Raw genomic sequence first — 23,144 nt, 5'->3', positions numbered from 1 at the left:
AAGGTATCGACCAGCCACCCCTTTCTTTATGGAGAGTCATGAACCGTACGGCTCGTCTAGGTTTACCCGGAGCCCAAAGAAATTTAGCACACAGTGCCTGTAGATGTTGTAGTTGAGCCTGCATCACTTCTAAAGGAACAGATCTAAAAAATTATAAAACCCTAGAGTATGTTCATTTTTAAAATGTTACCTCTACCCACCAGTGTAAGATGAAGACACCCCCACCTTTCTAAGGATTCTTTAACATTGGTCATTATAGCTACCCAATTACCTTCCACCAAATCTTTCATAGATACTCAAATTTTAATTCCTAAATAAGTCACTTCCCTGACTACCCTTAAATCATTGGGCATAGCATTGTTTGTACATAATATTTGCATTTTTGTTATTTTCAGCTTATAGCCTGATATCTGACTAAATTCTTGCGCTAAACGTTCCACCTCCAATATAGCCGTGGCCGGATCTGCAGTAGTAATGGCGATATCATCCGCTTAAGCGAAGACGGAATACTGGATCTCCTAAACAATAAACGGTTTAACCAAAGTACTTTTCTCCAACATATCAACAAAAGGAGTGATGTAGAGAGCAAATAGCAGGGGCACCCCTGTCGTGTCCCTCTAGTTATTTTAACTGGTTTCGATACCATACCTATTGAACATATCCTAGCTACTGGTGACTTATATAGTACTTGTAAAGCCTGAATGAACCCTTGTCCAAATCCTGCCCGATAGAAGCTTTCCCATAAGTAATTCCAGGCTACGCGGTCAAACGCTTTCTCAGCGTCAAGCACTATTAACCCCAGATCCCTCCCTTCCACCTGAGCAATATCAAATAAAGTCACCACTTTATTAACATGTGCCGCCATCCCTTGGCCGGGGATGAAGCCATGCTGATGCAGGGAGACTAACGGTGTAATAACCTTTGCCAACCGATTTGCCAACATTTTGGCATAGATTTTTCCATTGCAATTGACCAATGAAATTGGTCGGTAAGACCCCGGAAGTTCTGATGGTTTCCCCTTCTCCTTGAATACCACAATAGTTGCCTCATCCCAAGACTCAGGTGCATACCCATTTTTTGCAGCTTGAATGACTGCCAACATCCCATTCTTGATATCATGAAAAAAAAAACTATAGACCTCCCCTGGGAGCTTGTCCGGGCTGGCAGCTTTACCACGCGCCAAATTGTTAATGGCCATCTCTAACTCCTCCATTGTGATAAGACTATCTAACACCTTTGCCTCCTCCTGATCTACCTGCATCAAATCCCCTAAAATAACTGAGTTACTTGCAGAGTCATGTGGCTTCTGCTGGGTGTGTAAATCTGTATAGAACTGATGGAAAATTGCAAGTATCCCTTGAGAGTAGTGAGTCATTACTCCTGAATTATATCTAAGACCGGCAATTCTCTGGGAAGCTTCCTTCATCCGTAATCGTAGTACTAAACAATGACCTACCACCTCACCATACTCATGACACTCCTTTTTATAAATTAAATATTTCTATCATTTTCCTTATTCCAAAGAATATTAATATTTGCCCGGCATCTTGCCGCATTGTTTCAAGATCTGCAAAATCCTCATGTTGCGAAATTTCTTGTGTTAGTTTTTCCTCGGCCAATCTCAATTTAGAGTATAGTTCCTGTAATTCTAATTTGGCTTTCTTTTTATAATGTATCCCGAAATTCAATTCTTCCACTCTGATACAAGCTTTAAAAGTATCCCAAATAACCGCTACATGGACAGATTGTCTATTATTATCAAAAAAGTCTTTAATCCATATCTTAATATGCTCTCTAAAACTACTATCAAGCAGCAACTTTGTGTCAAATGAAAAAGTTCTTACCCTACAGAAAGAGCGGGGATTTCAAAAACTATTGCTGCGTGATCAGAGGTGACCCTAGGGAATATATGCATCTGCGCCCCCATGAGAAATGCAGAAGATATAAAAAAGTAATTGAGACGTACTAGTTTCTGGTGAGGAAAAGAATACAACTTGTGCCCAGGCACTGGCACTTGAAGACAATCCCATGCATCAAGTAATCCATGATCCTTTAACAGATTGTACAGTGCTTTAATACCATCACTGCTAGGGAGATTTTCCTCCGGTGCTGCACTCCCTTGAAATCCCATTGTTCATGATGAGCTCAACTCGTCATAAGCACACGACCAGTGTACTGCATGACGAGCTGAGCTCGTCATGAGCAGGGAAGGGGTTAAACACCCTCGGTTTCCGACCCGTATATCCTTGTATCCCACCCTGTAACTCTTTCTTAACCAAATTTATATTAAAGTCTCCACATATTACCAAAGGCACCAGCCACAATGCTAATTCCAAATTTAATTCTTCCAAGACTAACGATTCATCGAGATTAGACCCGTAAATGGTGCAGAATGTAAATTTAGTACTTCCCAAGCCACATTCCACAATTACCCACCGCCCCAATTTATCAGCTAAAAAATGACCCGTGGCCTGGACGGCAGGTTTGGCAAGTAATGCTATGCTACGCCCCGTGTCATTGACGTTTGTTGTGAAACAGCCAGGAGTACAAACCCTAATTCTGTCAACATTTTACGTTTCCCTCAAGGAATATGCATCTCCTGAATGCAAAGCTAATCCGGTTGGATCATATGCAATTCAGCAGCAACCCTTTGCCTCTTATTATACTTATTGAGGCCACATACATTTAAAGAACATATTTCAACCCCGTACTAGCCATTAGAAAAAAAGAAGAAAATGAACAAACCATTACTGCAGTTTTAAACAATACAACAAATCTTTGATTTTCAAAGGCTCTTTCCATACTGATAGTGTGGATAATTTTTTTCATTTTATCCCACCTAACACCGTCTGGAACCCCAGCACCCTCCCACCCACAATCCCTGCCTACCCAACCCCCCACACACCACCCTCAACCCATCCACCAACATCTACCCCCCTCAACGAGACTTTAGGACCCATGGTCCTTGTGATGACAAGCTTCCAGTCACCCAATGCTGTTGTCCACAAAACCCATCCCAGCCATGTGGAGAAAGAAAAAAAAAAACATAAGCCACATCTATATTACAAATACTTCACCAATGCTTAACATCCTTTTAATGGCTATGAAATCAAAAAGATTTAAAAAAAAGAATGTTCCCTCCCTCTGATGGCTGGGAAAAAACACAAAAGAGCATAATACAGGAAAAAAGAGGGGAAAAGCAGCTTTACATAGGGGACGGGACATACCATTCTAACTTGGAAGATTGTAACAGTTTCTACCAAAAAAGGACAAAAAAAGAAATATAACATCCTCCTGTTAGATGGTGTTATCCCGAGCCACCAGTTACACAACAACTATAAGAAATCCTACAGGGATTTTAGGAACTCTTTTGTGGAAACATCTGTGGAAAAGAATCAGGTGCAATCCTGAAAAATAACTTTACGTTTAGGATTCAATAAAAAATACTTACGCCCCTTTAGTTTGAAACAACTGGATAAGCTGACGTAACTGCCAGAGATTCTCTACAGTGACATTTCAAAAATCCGGCATTACAAAAAACTCAAAATCCTTCCCTGCTCTTCTTTTATCTGGAAGGGCTTGCTGAAAAACATCTTCCCTAGCTAAAAAACTATTAAAGAGATCAAAAATGCTCTGGGCCTATCATATGCTCCTTATATTTTTCTGTTCCAATCCCATCTGGTTAGCTCAGGAAATGCATCTGTATACAAATCAACAATAAACTTGCGGGGATCTTGCCCCTCCTGTCCCTCAGGAATCTGTAACACTCTATGATTTTTTCTACGTGAACGTTTCTCTAAGTTGGCCAACTTCCACTGTGTGTCCTCTTTCATAGTGCACAAAGATTCATTCAAGGCCTTTTGAGCCACAAGTTAATCTTCGAGATTTGAGATGCATGCCTCCGCTTCATTAAATCTTGAGGTAAAATCCGAGCAGGTTTTAGTGATGCGACGTACTGCATTTCGAAGTTTCTGACAAAGGTCCTGAACTCTCTGACTTTCCAATCTTGTTTCCTCCCATTGATTGGTAAATTAAGGCTAAAGATATATCTTCTGGAGAATAATTTGTAACAGCGTCTTCCTATAGACCACCAAGCTGTTCCTTTTCGGACTGGGTATTAACAATTTTATGGTCCAGTCTCTTACGAACAGTATGGGGAGTACATTCCAAGAACTCACCAGAATCTTCCAAGTACACACTGCTATGGTCACTGCCACCCACCCCATTTCGCTGGGCTTTAAAATTGATGCTAAGTCCTCACAAGATGATGTGGACTGATCAGATAATGAAAAAAAGTCACCGGATTCAGCGTCTTGTACTTGGATATTACAGCTTTTATCTAAATTTACCCCAATATCAGGACTCCATGCAGTACTTACCATTGTCGACTTAACACTGGAGATTGAATCAGAGGTAATGCATAAAGCCATATCCACAATCAGAACCTCCCCTGTAGCAATGGATGCAGAGAGAGAGCCCAAGTCATCTATCAGAGAGTGTTGCTCCTTACTCCTCTGATTCTCAGAAATGCCATCAATATTAGGGAAAGTTAATGAAACTACAGCCGGAGATATAGGAGCTCCATTTTTTTCTGCCATTGCAGCCTCATTAGCCTCCATATTTTTATTGCTTCCAGCTTGCTCCCCCATTCCATCCACCCCCCTCCCCTTGTAGAGAGTCCACATTCTTGCCCTTTTTTTTTGTCCCTACCCGCAATAAATAGTTCTGGGATAGTTGTTTTGGATAAAGTATCAGTTTTTGGCCCCTAAACATTTGTGTAATCTTTAGTTTTTTTTGCAGCAGCTGGGGGATTACCTGGCATCTTCACTCCACCACCAGCGTTCCCTTAACCAAGTGGATCTTCCTGTAGCCGCGGTTTCCCCCACGCACCTTTATGAGGCATTGCTAAAGACCAGGGATACTCCCCTCTCGAACCTCCGTATCGCCTCTGGCACAAACAAACAGCCCAACACCGATGTCGATAGAGCGGGACCACCCAGCAGCTTTGCCAAAAACTACCAAGCCTTGCCGCGGCCACTGCCAAAATTGTCCGCATCCCACCAGGGGCGGCCTTAGGCATGTGCAAGCTGTGCACCTGCACAGGGCCACCAAACCCCAGAGGGCCACCATGCCAATATATATCCTTAATATAATAATCCTCTGAGGATGGATACATATTTGCGTGGCAGCCCCTGGCAGGGATTTGGCGGCCTCCGGCTCTGTTCCACTTCCAAACACCTTCCTGAACTCCGGGGGGGGGCTCCGCCCCGCCCGGACCCCCTCTTCCGGGGCCCCCTACTTATGCTTCCTGCCCAGGGCCACCATGAGACTAGAGCCGCCCCTGATCCCACAAAATCCTTCACAGGTGAGCCCCAACTCAGTGTTTTTTTCTGATCCGTGCTATCCCGCTCTGCTCCAGGCTTCAATCAGTGCCTAATCGCCGCTTTTGCCACACTACCGTTTTGCAGGCTCCAGCATCGGCGAGCGGTCCGCTTACACATCCGTGCTTGCGGATGCCATCTTGCCTCCCAAATCCGTGCTATCAACAGATTTGAGTTTATTCAGTTTTCTTACGTACTTGTTTTCACTGTCATACTACTGCTACGTACAGGTTGCTTCACAAGTATTATTTGGTTGTACTGACATTCTTTTCATGCACGGGGCATTTTTTACAATGCAGAGAGGTAACTTGTAGATTACCTAAAAAGCTTGGTTCACTTCATCAAATGGAATGCAGGTCCATGATGTGGCTACTCTTCACACAAAGGTTCCTCTGTGCGTAGAGAGGTAAACAGAGTGTAAATTAGAACAGGTCGGGTTGCTCTAAACACCTTCAACTTTGATATTTTATAGTTTGAATATAGTACAATTACTGGGGTGTTTTTTTTAAAATAAAAAAAACCTAGATTACATTTTAATTTAATAGGAGAAAAGAAAGTAATTGTTAGAAACCTGACTAGGGATATGGCAGAGAAATTGTAGGTTCTACGTTACAAAGATGTCAACTGTGGCTTTACTGGGAGCCAAGAAACCCTTTTAGAACTTGACTCTCAGGTTCAAAGCTCAGCAGTCCAAGGCTGACTCTGGTAGATAATGTGGGCCAGAACTCATGATCAGCAACTTAACAATTAACGCTCAAAATAATGTCCAGTGTAGGCATTGTTTTTTTATTTTAAAAGGAAATGTGCTTTAATGCACTCATAACTGAATAATATACACAAATATGTACAAATCTGCCTCATAAAGTACCTGAGGTACACCCTACAGGAAGGTTCCAGGTGTTACCTAGCCACTTAGAAGCAGGCTAAACAGTATATGTAATGGAATGAGCACCAATGGGGAGGGAGGCTGCGACCATTCTGTTGGCACTCTCATCTTATCTCTAGATATATTAAGCCAGCACCAATGAAGAAAAACGCAGTCTGATAAAATTGTCAACTTATGTAAAGATAACAACCTCCTATCGGCTGTAACTTGTTTGTATTCAATCACTCATGTCAAAATGCTTTTTCTAATTTATCTCTGTTCCTACTGTACCAATGCTTGCACAAGGCTCGACAAAAGATAAAATCAATGAAGTGTGTCTTAATAAAAATAATGGTATGAGCACCAACAAACTCAAACTCCTAAATTCACTAAGGGATGCTCCTTCAACCCAACACAGACTGGTCATTTTTTACTTTTTGATGTGCCCATTAGGTCAAGATGATGCCTCAGTCCTTGTGGATCACACACTATCCTTTTTCAAAGAAACATGAAACAGCCCCAGGGCTGCGTGAACCCATCAGCCACCCATCAGTAAGGTGCCCGGTGGAGAAGACCACTGCTTTTAGCTCCTCCAGCGCTTCACTTTTCATCACACGGGAGAGTGAGTAGAGAGCAAGCTGGCTGTGCTCTGTGACTGGAAAGCTCACATCCGCTCAGGGCCATACTAGTCAGGACCAGTGCTCCCAAGCCGAGACTGACCAAAAGGTGGGTCCCACTTCTACCTAAGCAATAATTCATTAAATTAGTCCAGCTACCAATAAGCTCACCGGATGGAAACAATCAACCATGCTAAAAATGTATTGACCACAAGAGGTGCCCCCAACTCACAATTCTGCCAAAAGTGACAGGTACTTTTATAAATATTTCCAGCCTCTTGGCCCAGTTAGGATGGGATATCTTGCTTGGTACCTTTGCTGGTGTGCTTGAACCACCATATGTGCTGGTAAGGCATATCCTAACCCACAGAAATGTACTTATGGGTTAGCTGGTGCTTTTCCATAACCACTGGCACTGCTGCTTTATTTTCCTCAGCGGCATCAAAGGTGTAGTGGACCGGATCTGTCCTCCTATCCAGATCAGGTTGCCTCTTAATTTCTTGACCTAAGGTAGTCCTATCAGCACCACATAATATGTGGACAGACCAATCTCCCACACTCTTGGCTTGTAAAGATAAATCTATTGTCAAAGAAGAGCCAATTGTACCAGAAGCACTTTAAAATGCCACCTCTTTAGCACAGTATTAGACTTGCCGAGCAGGGCAGCTCATGGCTGATTTCCACTAAGGCTGGCTCAAGGAAATCTGCACAATTTGATGTGTGCCTCAATTAAATAATTCATGACCCCTAATTGGTAGTATAACCATCTATGCCCTTACTAGTTCATGCGTATCAAAAGTTAGGCAAACCTTACCCACAGTGAAAACCAGCTTATAGAGAACATATTTACTCTTTTTCTAAAAGAAAGGAGACATTTTTCTTTTGATTTGTAATTGTATTATAAGGCCTTAGCAAGCCATAACCAATATAATCTGAGTCTCATTTGTGACAGTTCAACCAGGGCTCAGATGCCAGGCAGAATCAGGCAACAGTCTTTCTCAATCAAATCATTTAAACGATCACTTTATTAACTTGATTAATGTGCAATTACCCAAACGTTAAGTTTGGATTGCAGTTGTAGTGATGGTGGATCATTGACCAAAATTAAGAATTGTATATGTTGTTTGGGGCAGCCCACTACTTAGGAATTTCATAGGGTTTTTGCATTCAAAATGTTCAAACAAACGGTATTCCTCATGTTCTGCTCATTGACAGAATTAAATGACTTCTACATTTTGGTCTCCATGGTGTAAGGAATTAGATATGGAAGCGTGTCTGTTCACCAGTTTTCACCATTAGACAGACAAATGGAGAGGTTAAATCAATGTGTTATAACGTAGTTGAGATTTTACGCCTTTAAACAAGATGAGGATTATAGTAAAACAGGATAGGCAGTAGAACGAACCTTCTTTAATACTGAACAATCATTTATGGAAAGTCTCTCTTCTTTTGTACGAACAACCATAATGCTTGAATATTGCATTTTAATCAGCCAGTCTGTACATCAGTTTCCTTGATGCAAGAAAACATTAGTGAATTAACACAGAGGTCATGAAATGCACCCCAATATGTTGTTGCTACGAAAGTATGGTTACTTAGAAAAAACATACATCTGAACGAATTCTCCAAGTTACAACCCAAATTTGAGGATGTTTTTCCTACTGAACAAATTGTGAATTCAGTAGCTGTAAGTCTGAAAGTACTTCTGAATGAAAATTAATCAGGTATGCCATACATCTTTGTTATTGTGAAGACACCTTGCTCCAATTCTTGTTCCAGTTCTGGTGAATGTTGCAAATGGCATAACATTTAAGATGCAAATATTGGCAGAAAAGAAATGCAATATTTAGAAGAAGATGGAAGGAGTTTGGCCCTAAGGGGCTCTGATGAGCACGAGCTTCTGATATTCATACTCCACATTTGTTACAAGAATTCTATGTAAGACCTCATAACAAACAAGGAGGTCTGTTTCCAAGATGTGGGCGTTGAGAGAGGCTCTGACAGGAAGAATAGGTAGCGACAGAACTTACAGTTGCTTGTTATTGATGTGAGGCAGTATACTCCAATGTTCTCTTGTTTCACAGCATTCTTGCTAGGCAATCATGCTTCAGTCTTTCTGCAGCTAGGATTCTTGCTTTGCGGATTCATGTTTCCAGTTGGATAGATATGTTCACCCTGGAGAGCTAGTGGGAGAACAATTCGGTTTCACAGAAATAGTGTTGATCGAGTTCTAGAATGAACTTTGAACTCCATTTGCACACAGACTTATTAGTTAAAGACTTTGGGAATGAAGGTAATTCTTTTGAACTTGGGATTTTGTGAAAGAACGCAAATAAATCCTGCAATAGGCATCACTTGGTATTGATTGTATAAATAGTGTGCACTTAATGTCCACATGCTATTTAGGAAGTGAAATATGTGCTTAAGAAGAGGAATAATAGATGTTTATGATTGTTAATTATTTTCAAGGTATGGAAAAGACAACTCAGAGCCAAAGATAACCAGTCTCATGAGGTGCATACATATGAAGCTAGGGTAAAGTATGTTGCTAATAGTGAAATTGTATTATGAACATTTTAGTAGTCACTTATATCTCATTATATTTCAGTTTCAGGAAGGTCATCTTTATACCAAGTACACAGGTATTTCTTTAAGGTATATTTTTCACTGTTTGAGTTAGAAGCAGAACACTGATACCAGAGTATTGAAGATCTCCTTTTAGACTTTGGATACCCAATTTGTCCTGCAGACATCCCTGCTTAGCAGAGTGACGAAGAAGAATGGTTTTCTCCAGAGTCTCAGGTTTCTCCCACATTCCTTTCTCTTGCCCATACTTCTTCAATTGGTCCAACTTATTATATTATATTGTATATTATCAGTAGTGGATGTGAAGGGGATGGACGAGTGCATCGCTCCCATTGGATCTAGAGTACACGGCTAGTGCTTTCTGACAACGCCCACAAGTGTTTATGCATAACCTACACAGAGCCTCTTAATCCAGTTGCGCTACAGTGGGCCAAATTCAGGTACCAGAGGATACAGCTCAAATGTATGTTAACATATGACTTTATCAGGTTAGACCCTGCTTCCTGGCAGTAATAAAATAACTAGTTTATATTCATATACAATTTCCATAATCCCTTCATCAATAACCGGAGCTATTGCGGTTTTCCATTTTCTTAAAATAAACCTATTAGCTATTACTAAAGCTCTAGTTACTGATTTCTTATTTTGGAGAAATAAACATATCGTACCTTCAAATTCTTGCAACAATGCTATAAATGGCCTCTGATTGAATGGGCACCCAAGTGTTAAATCTCATCTGTTAGATACATCTCACCAAAGAACAAAAATGCTATTACAGTTCTAAAATAATTGATCTGTCCGTAATCATTAGGGGCCAGATGTAGGTAGCCCTTTACCGATCGGAATCGGCCGAAAATACCAATTCTCGGCCGTTTCCGATCGGTAAAGGGCTAGGGAGATGTAGGTGTATATATTCGGTAATTTTACCGAATCGTTAATATTACCGAATCGGTAAATTTCCCGATTCGGTAATATTTAACGAATCGGTATAATTATTACCGATTCGGTAATAATTACCGATTCGGTAAAATTACCGAACATGCAATGTGGGAAGCCAATTTTCCATTGGCACATGGCTTACAGAATCGGTATTTTACCATGGAATACAAATCCATGTTAAAATACCGATTCCTGTGTACATGCACATCTGTGCATGTACACATGTGCCATGTGACAGGCAGACCTGCCCTTAGGGCAGGTCTGCCTGCCACATGGCACCTGTGCCTGTTTTGGGGGTGACAGAGGGTGTCAAAGTGACACCCCCTGCACCCTTGTGAATTCTTTAATTACCGATTCGGTAAATACCGAATTGGTAATGCCTAATCATTCCTATGGGCTTCAAAGCCCATAGGAATGAATGGGCATTACCGATTCGGTATTTACCGAATCGGTAATTAAAGAATTGTTAAGGATTCGGTAACGAATCCAGATGTTGGGACCTACATCCCATTTACCGATTTTGAAATACCGAATCGGTACAATTCGGTATTTCAAATTCGGTAAATGGGATTTACCTACATCGGGCCCTTAATGTCATTAGATGACTGAAAGTCAAACATAGATTGACGCAGGAGCATTGTGCATGTGGGTATATAAACACGATAAATCATTCCCATGGAAAATGTGTGCCCTCAAAATTCTTCCCATTTGCTAGCCCTTGTCAACTTTCTGTTTAGCAGGCGACAGGACAGAACATGAGTATATTTCTTTATAACATGAGAAATGCATAATTCACTGTTTGAGGCAGACACTTTTTCCCACATGCAGAATGTTTAGAACTTCTGCCCTTAGTATTTAGTGTACAAGTTTATTGAACGCCGAACAGTAATTGATACAGTCCAAATGTTAAATCTAGGGAGAGACTGTTTGAAAGTCACATATGCAACAATATAGCAGTTGGTATGAATAAACACCCTTATCGGATCAATAGGTGGAATTATAGGAAACCACTTAATTTCTGTTCCTAATGTATGAAGTTTTTTGAAGTCGCAAATGACTGATTAGTAGAATTGGGTCGTTTGTGACCACAACAACGCTTTTTGGGATGCACTAGTACAGAATTGCAGTTTGGGTTTGCGAATCGATATTTGGAAGGGGCATGTTTAGGGCATCCCTTCCAAATACTGATTAGCAGTATTATGTATTAATGTGTGCAAAACAAATATTTTTTAGCAACTAGTGAAAGGTAATGGTAACAATTCGCAAATGGAAAGAGGTCCTCTTTCACCCCCTTCACCTTTGAGAATGTTGAAAATAAAATGAAGACCAGGTAGTGATCCCACGGGCCATTGTCTACTCTTACAAAATGAAACTGAAATGCTTCATTTTTTTCTTTTGAAGCATATCCCATTTTCCTTTAGAAAAAACTGGAGTGTTTCAAAGAAAAAAAAACTGTAATTTAAAAGCAATCATTTTATATTGGGGTCTGCTGATTGCAGGGTGCTACCATCCCTCTGATAGCAATCATTCCTGATGGGCCGCAAACTGCAACCTATCTCAATAATATTCACAAGGTAAGTAGATTTGGGACCAGTAGGAATCGCTATTTTGAAAATAAAAGATTAATATATTATACATAATAATACAATTTGCAGAAAAACGCAACTAGGAAATCAATAACCCTAAAATCAGCACATCTAACCGCAAATTCTCTAAATGAAATAGTAAACCTTGGCCAAATCCTCTTCAAAAACATCAAGTAAAGCACTCAGTCCATAATTTGGGGGAGTATCAGGGTTTTTTAAAACAAGTGGCTGAAAGAAGGCATACCTTCCAAGTACTTGGAAGCAATCAATAGATGTTGATCTACAGTAAGGGAAATACTGCAAGAATTCATAAATACTGTGCTCTCAATGAAACAGGATTCAACTGGGCCAGGTTCTCTAATGCTTTTTATTCCCTTAAAAATCTCTTTTTGAAGTTCATTGTTTGATACTGAAAAATGTGACATGTAAGTCAGTATACCACTATAATATCTTTCACACACCTAGTCGTAAAGACTAGGAACACTGTCTTACCATTTTTCTGAAACAATATCAATCAAGCATTTGTAGAGCGCACTAATCATCCGTGAGGGTCTCAAGGCACTGAGAGGGAAGGGTGGTGCAGCTACTGCTCGAACAGCCAGGTCTTGAGATGTCTCCTTAGGGTCAGCAGGTCCTGGGTCTGGCGCAGATAGGTGGGGAGGGTGTTGAGTAGTATGCATCTGAGGTGGTTGCATCCTGCCCCAACGGGTGGGGTAGGACGTGCAATTGTTCGGCGGCTGATAAAGCTGCAGCTTCAGCAGGAAAAGGGTCCGTGGGTGAGTTTCGGGTGGCCTGGAAGCAGTTGGATGATCGGCCGTTGTTGAGTCCATGGAGGAACGAGGTGTTGTAGTGACGTCGGGTGTTGTGGCTCTCGCAAGGGCCAGGGTGTCTGGTGCTGGGCACGGTCCAGGCACAGACAAGCTTGCCTTAGGCGCGCCCGCTGCACGCGACTGCGCAGCAGCCGCCATTAAGTAGGGGAGGAGTGCGGGACTGGAGGAGGGGAGGGGCCGCAGGGTCAGCAGCTGCAAGAAAAGGCTGTCTGCGGTAGAACGGGGCAAGTCAGGTGCAGTAATAGATACTGACTTGTGCCCAAAAGAAAATTAAATAACTGAAGGCATGTCTGCAAGCAAGTGAGGAGGAGACCAGGAGGCGCTGTGTAGATCGCAGGGGCGGTGCAGTGCCGGTGCAAACCTGGGAGGCAGAGCGGCGATGTGAGCGAAGCTGCTGGGGAGGGTGCTGCCTGGACGGGAGGTCTAAGTCCAAGAGAGCTGTGATAAACCTTACATTTCCAAAGACTAAATTAAATACTAAAAATGCTTTGCATTTTCTGAATATCCCCTAATTAATTAATTCCAGTGAATAAGTTCAGTTTGATTCTTTATATATTTCAGGTAACTTCTACAATTTAGATTCACTGTTTTCAGAAGAATTGGATTGCTCAAAGATGACGCTCAATCCCTAATTTTAATGTTTCTCTATTGAATCTATCTGATGTGGTATTCAACGACTGTCGGGCTGCAGTTCCAGCTTTCTTACCTAGGCCAGTGAAAATATGAGGTACTAAACCATAGTCTAACTTACCACATAACATAACCTACATAGAGCTTTTTTACCTCTAAATATTTTAGAGCCAAGCCTATAATTACATTTGGAGTAGTCATTTGCTCCAGAACCCTTGTTCTTAATAAATCTTGTGGAAAATTGATATATGGGTATAAATGTAAATAGACATATTTAGAAAATCCTGCAAGGTTAAACAATAAGCCAATGATTCAGTTTTTTATTTACAAAAACTGTATTTTAACTTTTATAGATCAGCTTTCCATTTAAGACTTAAATACCACATTGAAAGAAAATTAAAATGAAGCTGAGAAACCTAAATATTAAATATGTCAGAAAAGGAGTGGGGGCGGAACTAGCCTCACCTGAAGATGGCCGCTTGTTGAGCGAGCTCCTTCGGTTGCTCAAACCATCCTGATTTTATCCTGCACCATAGCTCTCCTAATGTAGGAAAAGCACAAAAAAGTACATTGCAACTCTTGGGAACTCTAGAGAGTCCACTTTCATGCTTTGGGGTGCCCTAACGCCGGAGAACGACCGCTTTAAAAACTCCGCTGGGACGCGGCCTGTGCCACGGACATCAACGTGCTCCTCCTCGGCGGTGCAGTGAACTGGGCCGGTGGCGCGAGATTGTAACTGTGCCTGAGACGGTGCCTGCGATCAAGACTGCTGGAGGTGTGGACCGGGTGGCACGGCAGCGGCTAGGGACACCGTCTACTGTGGGCGTCTCATAATCTGAAGGTGAGAAACATCGGATGCGCCCAGTGAGCTCCGGGGAGACAACGGTGTAGACAGGCTGTGCCGCGTAAGCGACGATCGCACACCTTACACCTAGAATCCCTCGGCGGAGAGTACTACTGGGAAGCCCCCCCACCGCTTGCCTGAAAGGGATGTGGCGAGCCAAATATCTGGCCTCCCCTCGAACACTGTGAAACCCCACTTGCCTAAAAGATACGCACCCTCAAAAAACAACTGCCACATACGCCAACTCCGGCCCACGCCGGGACTACCTGGCTCAGCAGGGCGCTGCACTGGAGCCCGCTGTGAGGCAACTTAGACCTGCCCAGGAACACAGTTACCTGGAGATGTGATCGTGGGCAAGGACATTTCTTCATCGTTCCCCTGCGACCACCCCGACCAACGATTGTAGGCCGCTGTACCTTGCTGCACCACACAATGTTCTTCATTTGGGCCTGATGGCGGTGCTGCACAACTGGGTCTACGGACACTGCGCTGTCGCGGGTGTCGGCGATCCTGATTGTCTTGACCCGCGAATATCCCGCATATGTCCACAGAGGGAGTGATACTCGAAGAAAATACTGCAGAAGTCCTGAGCGGATGTTAGGGGGAGGCGGGACTAATCCCCCTTCCTCGCTCCCACGACAATGCCGGCTCTCCAGCACGCTCTTGTTTGAGAATCGAGGTGAGGTGCTCCACACATTGAGGCCATCTCCATAGCGCTTTGCGTGTTATTGCTCACTTCTTAACTTCATATTAGCACAATATGCCAATAAACCGCCTTGGTGTCTGTCCGAGCCACAGTGATTTGGTGTTGTATTGAAACATCACTGTTTCCGCCCCCAAGACACACTAACTTGCTTTAACATGGGTAAGCCGGACAGAAATCAACCCAAGTTATCATATGACCAGCAAAAGAAACACATCTGGAAGATCATGGCGGACCCTGTTGGCTATGGGTGGGGACGCTGCTGGAGATGCGCAGGTTATGTTTTCTACAATACAAATGGCCTTGTCTAATATAGACGGTAAAATTGATGATCTCACCTACCGCGTGGACCGCATGTGCAAACTCCTGGACCGCCATACTGAACGGATCGATATGGCGGAACGCCACATATCAGATGCAGAAGACACTCGGCGCCAAATGGAACTCAAACAAGATAAACTGGACAAAGCTGTGACAGTAATAATGGCGAAAGCTGAAGATATTGAAGTACACTCCCACCAAAACAACATTCGCTTGCTGGGAGTGGTGGAAACAACCAACACAGCCCGCATGGAGCAATATGTGGAACAATTACTCTTCACTCTCATGGGTAGAGAGATCTTCTCAGAGTTATTCATTGTTGAAAGAGCTCACAGATCCCTGGGCCCTGCACCACCAGCTGGGTCCAGGCCATGACCAATAATCGCAAAAATTCTGAATTACAGAAACAGGGACGCCACTCTCCGAAAAGCAGGTGAGTTGAGTAAACAACATCATCTGGGTATGGACATCTCAATCTCTGCAGATTTTACAGCGCACGTCCAGGAGGCAATTTGTGAAAGTGAAACAGAAACTTAGAGACTACAATATCTCATATGCAATGCTTTACCCAGCTCGATTGAATTTTTTTTTTATTTTTTTATTTTTTTATTTATTTATCGTGAAACAGCACATTACAAAGCTCAAATAGTCGGTCGCCTACATCCCTTCTCAGGCCGGCATTGGGTCATCACATCTTATACATGACGCATGAGCATAACAGATGGAAAAAGAAAACACCAACTTCAAGTCGAACAAGTAGGCAGACCGAGTCAGGACTCCTTCGTTAGCCCAATACCATCGAAGGTGCGATGTGCCCTGTGTGTATATGGACGAATCTATTCATTTTTAACATTTTCTCCCAACCTGTTCCCCACCCCAAGAACCCCGCTTCCCCTCAACCGGACCCCAGTCTGTGCTCTTCGTGTAGATTAGCGTGTGGCCTGTTGGTGTGTTGTGGCTTGTGCTGCATGCTACCTTCTATGTTTCCAGTGGACCACTCCTATGTTCTCACACTTCCAGGGATGTTATAACTCCTACTGACCAATGTCGCGCTGTTGTGCAAGGGGCAGCCCTGTCCGATTCATCCAGGATCCAGGTGCGGGTCACATCCCTGTTCCTCCCCCTCCCCCTCCACTAAGTCGTCCTCATCCATCCTGGAAGTTAGGTAGGCCTGGTATAACCCCCAGAAGTTCTTTGGTCGACTACGGGGCGGAAGTAGTTCACTGTCATGTTGCTGGCCCATCGTTTCAGCGTTGGTAGAGGGCCCCTCATCCAGCATAATGCGACTACTCGTTTTGCGAGTAGCATGCCCATGCTCACCAGTTTTCTCACTGGGGCGGGTATCATCTTCGTGTAGCCCAGTAAAGCGAGGGCTGGGTCCAGTTCTAAGTCCAACTCCACTATAGTGCTCATTTCAGCAAATACGTTGGTCCAGAACCTCTGAACCCCCGGGCACATCCAGGCTAAATGTAGAAAGTCCGCGACTAGGGCGTGACATCTCTCACAGCCTGGCGTGTCGCAGAGTCCATACCTGTGCAGCCTTTCCGGCGTATGGTACACCCGTTGTAAAAACTTAAAGTGGATCAAGCGATGCCTCCCGTTCAGTGAGATCCGCCCGGAGGCCGCACAGCAGTACGCCCACATACTGTCGTCTATTTGGGTGCCTAAGTCGGTCTGCCAGGCTAATCGCGCCCTCGTGTAGAGCAGTGCCGTGTGTGCATGTCCTATCTTATAAAGCTTAGAAATCAGCTTCTTCGGTGACTCAGTATCTATGACATACACTAGTTCCGGAACGTCAACGGTAAGGCTGACAGTGGCAGTGTCGGTCGACTCCGCTTGATGCCAGGTACAGTGACTAATACTCGCTGATGCTGTACTTGAAAACGGAAAGCTCTCTAGCGATAGCAGCACATAGAATAACCCGTTTTTAAATAGATTTTAATGTTTGTGTAAATTGGCATTTTAAACGGTGCTACTAACCTGTTGAGGGCATAACGCCAGAATTAGACATTGTCAGGGGTGCTAACCTACGTGTGTACTCAGCGCTCTGTGATACCGCCTGCCCGCCCTGGTCCGACTCGGTATCCAATACCGTTGAGCGGAGGGCGGGACAGGTACGAGCCTGAGTTACTCACTTCCGCTTCCCCGCTGCAGCACAGAGCGGGTAGCGCTCTAGCCTTGCTGTTTCTGGGGCTACTTAGGCGGCGAGGAGGCGAGGCACAGTGCGGTAAGGCTGACAGTGGCAGTGTCGGTCGACTCCGCTTGATGCCAGGTACAGTGACTAATACTCGCTGATGCTGTACTTGAAAACGGAAAGCTCTCTAGCGATAGCAGCACATAGAATAACCCGTTTTTAAATAGATTTTAATGTTTGTGTAAATTGGCATTTTAAACGGTGCTACTAACCTGTTGAGGGCATAACGCCAGAATTAGACATTGTCAGGGGTGCTAACCTATGTGTGTACTCAGCGCTCTGTGATACCGCCTGCCCGCCCTGGTCCGACTCGGTATCCAATACCGTTGAGCGGAGGGCGGGACAGGTACGAGCCTGAGTTACTCACTTCCGCTTCCCCGCTGCAGCACAGAGCGGGTAGCGCTCTAGCCTTGCTGTTTCTGGGGCTACTTAGCCACTCGTCGGGATCAAGCGCGCAGCGTTTGCGCGCAGGGAGGCGCCTCTTGACGCGCCGAAGACAAGCCAAAGACCTGCCCGTCTGCGCCCGTCCGCGCCAGGACGGTGCCAGGGGCCATGGCGGTCTCTTCCATTCTCCCGCATGTCCCGCGCCCTGCTAGGATCACATACCCAGCCCAGGTACTAAAGGATTTACAGAGGGTTGACTGTCACGGGGCCATTAAATCAATCATTGAAGGTCCTTTTTCTTGTTTACATTGCAAATCCCAGTTCAGTACTGATAGATCTGTGAATAGTTATACACCGCCTCCTAAAACATCTAAAATCATCGGTCATAAAAACATTCTCTGTAATGTACGTTCCCTACCCAAGCATACTTCTGAAGTCTGGGATATTATTTCCACAAATGCACCTGACTACTGTTTCATGACCGAAACGTGGCTTAAACCCCATTCTACTCCGTCCATAACATTGGCCATCCCTTCGGGATATAAAATTCTCCGGTTAGACAGACCTAAGAAAATTGGCGGTGGAATTGCTATTGTTCACAAAAGTCACATTGACTGTTCTGTCTTGGCAGAACTTTGCACACCAGACATTGAATTGCTGGTTTTTAAAACCTCTCTTTCTACCAAACAAACCAGATTAGGAGCCTTAGTCTATCGTCCTCCTGGACCTAGCTCTAATTTTGCTAATACTTTACTGGAAAATCTTGCGCCTTATGTTCAAAAGGATAAAGATTTTTTGTTAATAGGTGATTTTAATTTTCACAGTGAACTCACAAATTGCAAAGAAGCACAGGCTTTTCTTAATGATCTTTTATTGTTAGGTCTTCAACCACACAATGTGGGCCCAACTCATGTGGCCGGACACACCTTAGACCTGGTTATAACCAACTTTCCTAATGTCACATGCATGCCACCCATACAGGTCAGTTGGACGGACCATTTTATCCTTGAGTTCCACACTCCCTATCCTACAACTACTGCCCTCAAAACCACCAACATCCCCGAAATACGACGACAATGGCATAAGGTTAATGAGGCCTTATTTGCTGAACAGTTTGTTCAATCCTACCATGAGATTCCTGATGACATCGATAAAGCTATTGACATATTCAATAAAGACACTAAAATGGCCATAGATAAGATTGCTCCTCTAAAGCAATTTAGACCCCGACCTGCCAAAAAACAAGAGATCTGGTTCTCTGAAGAGCTCAGAAATCTCAAGAAAGCAGCCAGGAAACTAGAAAAAATATGGAGATCTACCCATCTAGTAACAGATCGGACACATTACTGGGACGCCCTAAGCATATATCACAAGGCTATTAGAATGGCGCGTAAAGCCCATATTACTAACACTATCATGGCTGCAGATAACTCTCCCAGAGTACTGTACCAGGTCCTTCACTCTTTCACCAATCCCACAGCATGTGAGAGTGAAGACACATCGTCGCAATTACTTTGCGATAATATATCGCTATTCTTCTGCAATAAAATAGATCTTATCTATGCTAAAATAGTAAATACAAATAGTACCCTGACTACAAACACAGCCCCGAATTTCCAGGATTCAGAACTTGATAGTGGTTCTCATACTTTAGACCTCTTCTCCCCTATCACTCATAAAGAGGTATCCCTGCTCATGGCGCAGATTAAAAGTGGAAGCCCTGATGATATTATCCCGGCAAGACTCATGCCCACCTTACTTGGAATCTTATCTCCCACCATTGAGAAACTTGTTAACTTATCCCTTTCCACAGGTTCTGTCCCTAAGCAGTGGAAACAAGCTTTGGTCAGACCAATCAGGAAAAAAACCACAACTCCTTGGACTGACCTATCTAACCTTAGACCTATTTCGTTGCTGCCATATCTGGGTAAACTAGCTGAGAAGCATGTTAATCGTCAGCTATCTAGCTACATTGAGAAAGCTGGCGGCCTAGACTTTTCTCAATCCGGGTTTAGGCCGAAACACAGTACAGAGTCCACCCTCCTGTCTGTGTCTGACGATCTGCACATGTTTCAAGACAAAGGCTACTCAGTAATTTTGGTGTTATTAGACCTTTCAGCCGCGTTCGACACCGTGTCACATAACATCCTCATTGACCGGTTGTCGAACGCAGGGGTTAAGAACAACGCCCTTGCCTGGCTAAGGAGTTTCCTTACAGATCGGACCCAGACTGTCACCATGGGCAAATACAGATCAACTGAGGTGGGGATTACGAAAGGGGTGCCACAGGGCTCCTGTCTGAGCCCAACACTCTTTAACATCTATGTGGCACCCCTGGCAAGAGTGATGCGCAAATACGGTTTCATCCCCGTGTCATATGCGGATGACACGCAGCTCCTCTTCCCATTTCGTAACCTCACCACAGAAACAAGAAACTCCTTCTCCGCTGGCATGAAAGCCGTCGCACTGTGGATGTCCACAAACTTCCTACAGTGCAATGTCAGCAAGACGGAAGTAATGCTGTTTGGAGACGCCAAATTACTGTGGACCCCTGACTGGTGGCCCTCTGATCTCGGTGTCGTTCCAGAGCCTAAACAGATTGTCAAAAATCTGGGGATACGCCTTGATCAGGACCTTTCGCTCAAACAGCACAGCAATATGGTAGCTGGCGCATGCTTCCACATCATAAGCATGATGCGTAGAATTTTTCCACTGCTACCGGACTCCTCCAGAAGAACATTGGTGCAAGCCCTTATTTTGAGTCGTATTGACTATTGTAACGGGCTACTCCTTTCTGCCAATGAAGGAGTTCTAGACAGGCTTCAGGTGGTCCAGAACACGGCAGCCCGCCTTGTTCTAAATGCTCCCCCTAGAACAGCATCAAAACCTCTGCTGCAGAAACTACACTGGTTGAGCATTAGACAAAGAGCCAAGTTCAAGATATGTTGTATCATTCACAAATGCCTGAATGGAAATGGCCCTACATATCTGGAGCAGAAATTTACCCTCTATACTCCCTCCAGATCGCTGAGATCTAGTGAGAATTTTCTGCTGACTGTACCCCGTGTAAAAAAAACTAGACATGGAGGGAAAGCCCTATCCGTTGCGGGGCCTACACTGTGGAATAAACTGCCCCTGACCCTTAGGCTCTGCACAGATCATTTAAAATTCAGGAAGCAACTCAAAACTCTGCTATTCACCGATAAAATCTAAACCCTTTCTCTCATCTGCATAGTGTTGGACTCTATCTGGTATCACAGCGCAGAGATACTCCGGTCGGAGTCGATTCCAGCGCTATAGAAACCCATAAATAAAATAAATAAAATAAATAAATAAATAAATAGGGGGTTCTGCCATGTCGGGCCTAGCAGATCTAGAAGGGCACTGCGCACTCTATGGTACTGGAATCGCTGAAGTAGTGAGGGGCGATCTCTCCCTCGTGACAGCTGGTCCCACGTCTTCACCCTCCCTTGCTCAAATAGGTCTCCCAGTGTGCGTGCGCCCAATTCGCTGAGGGCCCTGTGTACCCCTGGTTCCGTCAATGTGGGGAGCCAAAGTGCCCAGTGTATCGGCATATTGGGTGCATACATCAGTTCTTTATTTTGCCTCTGCAATATGGAGTGCCAGGCGTGGTTAGTGGACAAGAGGGAGTCCAGCGTTCCTACTCTACGGTCCTTAGGGCCACAGATAGTCGCTGGGAGCGGGGTAGGGTCTGCGAACAGTCTTTCCAGGATCACATGCGTGATGTCCCGATTACCGTGAATCCAGGTGTGGAGGTGGGAGGCCTGCACTATCCTGTAATAGCGTTCCAGGTCTGGTGCAGCCAGTCCCCCCTGCTCGTATGGCAACTGAAGCACCTTCCATTGCACTCTAGGTTGTTTTCCAGCCCATGCCAGTCTCACCAGAAGTTTGTTTATGGTTGTGAAGAAAGCTTTAGAGAGGACAATCGGGAGATTATTAAAAAGAAACAGAAACCTCGGGAGAATAACCATTTTCATCATAGCAATTCTTCCCATCAGAGACAGCGGGAGCTTAATCCAGAGCTCAACGTCATCTGCGAGTTTGCTATAGGCAACTCCGTAATTTTCCCTCAGCATAACGTCAGGATCCGTGTGGAGCATTATGCCCAGATATCTTATCGGCTCTGTGGACCACTGGAGCGGGTATTCCATCTCGAAAGGTTCGGTAATTGGGGTCAGGGGGAAAGCCACTGACTTTGACCAGTTGACTTTCAGTCCCGAGAGTGCTCCAAACCTCACAACTTCCCTCAAGACCGATGAGAGATTGTTGACCGGGTCTCTGACGTATAGCAGGGTGTCATCCGCGTACGTGGATATACCGATCTTGTAGGTGGGGTAGTTGATGGCCTCATAAGAGTGGTATTCCCGAATCGCACATGCCAGCGGCTCTGCCACCAGTGCGTAGAGTAGCGGGGAGAGGGGGCACCCCTGCCTCGTGCCTCTGCTTATCGCGAACGGCTCTGAGACTGCATCCCCCAGTCGAACTCTCGTTGTGGGTTTATAGTAAAGCGCACCCAGGAGTTGGAGGAATAGTTCTCCCAGTCCTAACTTCTTAAGTACTCTGCGCATGAAAGGCCACTCTACAGAGTCAAACGCCTTCTCCATATCTAGAAAGACTGCAACGGCCTTGGTGTCATGCTTGGTGTGCTGCATGGCTCCCATGACCGTGCGGATGTTGTAAGTGAGGTTCCTAGTCGGGATAAACCCTGCCTGCTCCGGGGCCACCAACTCAGGTGCCAGAAGTGCCAGCCTGGCCGCCAGCACCTTCGCATATAGCTTAGCGTCCACGTTGAGAAGTGACAATGGGCGGTATGAGCCTGGAAGGTCATGCGGCTTGCCTGGTTTCAATTTTGTTACAATGAGTGCCTCTCTCATAGAGGGCGGCATAGCGCCGTGTTCACATATTTCGTCAAAGAGGGTGGAGAGGTAAGGTAACAGCTTGTCTTTGTACGCTTTGTAAAAGGTCACCGTCAATCCATCAATCCCCGGCGCGCTTTCCGATCTCATGCCGTCTAGCGCGTCCGATATCTCCTCTCGGAGTATAGGGGCCAACAGGAATTCCCTCTGCCAGTTCTCGTGGAATGGCATCTTGATATAGCTTAGGTAGTTGTCAATTTGGTCCTCTACTCCTGAAATCTTGTTGGTGTATAATTCCTCGTAGAATCCCTTAAATTCCGCTAGGATATCTTCCTCCGTAGTTAGCACCGCGCCCCCTGAAGACTGCATTTCTGTGACTACCTGCCG

At 44.5% G+C, this 23,144-nt stretch overlaps 1 protein-coding gene across 1 annotated transcript in view; it reads right to left on the bottom strand.

Moving 5' to 3' along the window:
* LOC147733280 (spexin prohormone 1-like) overlaps positions 1–23,144 on the bottom strand; it is a 123,187-nt gene that overhangs the window by 1,947 nt on the left and 98,096 nt on the right. The window lies entirely within an intron of this gene.

The sequence above is a fragment of the Lissotriton vulgaris genome, chromosome 2_1 (assembly GCF_964263255.1).
Source record: "Lissotriton vulgaris chromosome 2_1, aLisVul1.2, whole genome shotgun sequence".
In the NCBI taxonomy this organism is placed as follows: domain Eukaryota; kingdom Metazoa; phylum Chordata; class Amphibia; order Caudata; family Salamandridae; genus Lissotriton; species Lissotriton vulgaris.
The sequence above is the reverse complement of the archived record's forward strand: the minus strand, read 5'-3'. Positions and strand labels throughout refer to the sequence as shown.